The sequence below is a fragment of the Tachyglossus aculeatus genome, unplaced genomic scaffold, assembly GCF_015852505.1.
Source record: "Tachyglossus aculeatus isolate mTacAcu1 unplaced genomic scaffold, mTacAcu1.pri scaffold_99_arrow_ctg1, whole genome shotgun sequence".
Classification (NCBI taxonomy): domain Eukaryota; kingdom Metazoa; phylum Chordata; class Mammalia; order Monotremata; family Tachyglossidae; genus Tachyglossus; species Tachyglossus aculeatus.
In genome coordinates, this window is record NW_024045101.1 from 1,230,234 (window position 1) to 1,233,025 (window position 2,792).

Here is a 2,792-nt window from a genome sequence, read left to right on the forward strand (position 1 = left end):
ACTGGTAGCCACTGGAGATTTTTGAGGAGGGGAGGAACATGCCAAGAGCGTTTCTGGACAAAGACAATCCGGGCAGCGGGGTGAAGTATGGATTGAAGTGGGGAGAGACAAGAGGATGGGAGATCGGAGAGGAGGCTGATACAGTAATCCAGACGGGATAGGATGAGACCTTGAACGAGCAGGGTAGCGGTTTGAATGGAGAGGAAAGAGCGGATCTTGGCAATGTTGCAGAGGTGAGACAGGCAGGTTTTGGTGACGTATTGGACGTGAGGGGTGAATGAGAGAGCGGAGTCGAGGATGACACCAAGGTTGCGGGCTTGTGAGATGGGAAGGATAGTAGTGCCGTCAAGAGTGATAGGAAAGTCAGGGAGAAGGCAGGGTTTGGGAGGGAAGACAAGAAGTTCAGTTTTGGACATGTTGAGTTTTAGGTGGCGGGCAGACATCCAGATGGAGATGTCCTGAAGGCAGGAGGAGATGCGAGCCTGGAGGGAGAGAGAGAGAGCAGGGGCAGAGATGTAGATTTGGGTGTCATCAGCGTAGAGATGACAGTTGAAGCCGTGGGAGCGAATGAGGTCACCAAGGGAGTGAGTGTAGATCGAGAACAGAAGGGGACCAAGACCTGAACCTTGAGGAACCCCTACAGTAAGGGGGGTGGGAGGGGGAAGAGGAGCCTGCAAAAGAGACTGAGAATGAACGGCCAGAGTGATAAGAGGAGAACCAAGAGAGGACGGAGTCTGTGAAGCCAAGGTTGGATAGTGTGTTGAGGAGAAGGGGGTGGTCCACAGTGTCGAAGGCTGCTGAGAGGTCGAGGAGGATTAGGATAGAGTATGAGCCGTTGGATTTGGCAAGCAGGAGGTCATTGGTGACCTTTGAGAGGGCAGGTTCCGTGGAATGTAGGGGATGAAAGCCACATTGGAGGGGGTCGAGGAGAGAGTTGGCATTGAGGAATTCGAGGCAGCGCCTGTAGACGACTCGTTCAAGGAGTTTGGAAAGGAATTGTAGGGGGCAGATAGGGCGATAACTAGAAGATGAGGTGGGGTCAAGAGAGGGTATTTTTAGGATGGGAGAGACATGGGCATGTTTGAAGGCAAAGGGGAAGGAACCAGTGGAGAGTGAGCGGTTGAAGATGGAAGTTAAGGAGTCGAGAAGAGACGGACCGAGAGATTTCATGAGATCACTGAGGTGTGTCTGTTCATCTTCCGGAGCCTTTCCTTTAACCTGCTGAGGGAGGAAGAAGAAAGATACCCAAGATCTACTAATTAGAACATTGCTTTTCAGAATACCCTATTCAAACGTTTGGGGCCACTTGCCATTTGTATAGTAACTCATGAGAGATGTGGCTGAAAAACTGAAAAACTGATAAGGAAGGATCATGGAGGGAAATGGAGGATGACAGAGGACGTTGAATATTGGAGGATGAAGGAGAAGGAGGGACGGCGTTAGAAGATGATGGAGAATAATGGAGGATCACAAGATAACAGATGAAGATAGATAATGGAGTTTGATGGAGGACGATGAAGAATAATCGACGATGACAGAGGATGATGAATAATAATGGGGGAGACAGAGGACGATGGGGGATAATGGAGGATGACAGAAGACAGTAGAGAATGATGGAGGATGATGGGGGATATCAGATGATGATGAATTACGGAGGTTGACGGAGGATGATGAATGATAATGGAGAATGAAGGAGAACAATGGAGAATGATGGTAGATTCTAACTCGGACTGTTATCCCCATGTGGGACAGGGACTGTGTACAACCTTATTAGCAAGGGGGACTCATGAAATGATATTGGGTAACTCTTCCTCTCCTATGTGGTTAATGAACTAGGTCCCTTTAAATGACTTCCAGGCAGTTCGGACTAACTAAGCCTAGAGCACCAGGGCCCCAGTTCTAGAATACTCCTTACTCGGGTCTAGTATCTATCCCTCTCTGGATTAAACAACTGTGAGAAAAAGACTAAACAAGTCCGGTTTTTTCCCAAGTTCATTAAGGTGGTATGTCCTGGTAGATTTTATGAAAGCCTTTGACATCATAAGTAGATCTGGGCACTGAAAATTACTCAATATATCTTCAAAAGGTCATTCAGATTCTGAGATTAAAGCAGAGAAAGGGAAGTTGTGCACTGGCCTGGGAGTCAAAGGTCGTGGGTTCTAATCCCGGCTATGCCACCTGCCTGTTGTGTTACCTTGGGCAAGTCACTACACTTTTCTGTGCCTCAGTTATCTCATCTGTAAAATGGGGGGGAAATAGGTGCAAACTGTGAGCCCCAAGTGGGACAGGAACTGTGTCCAACCTGATTTACTTGTATGCACCCCAGCGTTTAGCACAGTGCTGGGCATATAGGTAAGTGCTTAGCAAATACCCCAATTATTATTGTTATCATTATTATTATCCGTTTCCCCACCACCGGTGGAGTGAGGCAGGGTTGCGTGTGGGCCTGGTGCTGTTGAACTGATGCCACTCAACCTTGCTGACAAATGCAACAAGAGATATGGACGCAGGTGGTAGAACACCCTTTCATTCCTCTGAGTAGCTCTTGGAACTCGATTGACTTGGAACCTCAATCAAAATCCTAGAGACAGTCATTCAGAAATTGCTGTTCGGAGACGGTTGTGCCCTAGAATCAACACCAAAGACAACCTACAGTTGATTGCAAACTGTTTGCCGAATCAGCCTACACCTACACCCAATCAAATACTTTTTATGGTTACAGGGCTAGATGCCGTCACAGAATTCTGCTACCTAGGTAGCACGCTGACCCACAACGAAATGAGGAACCACAA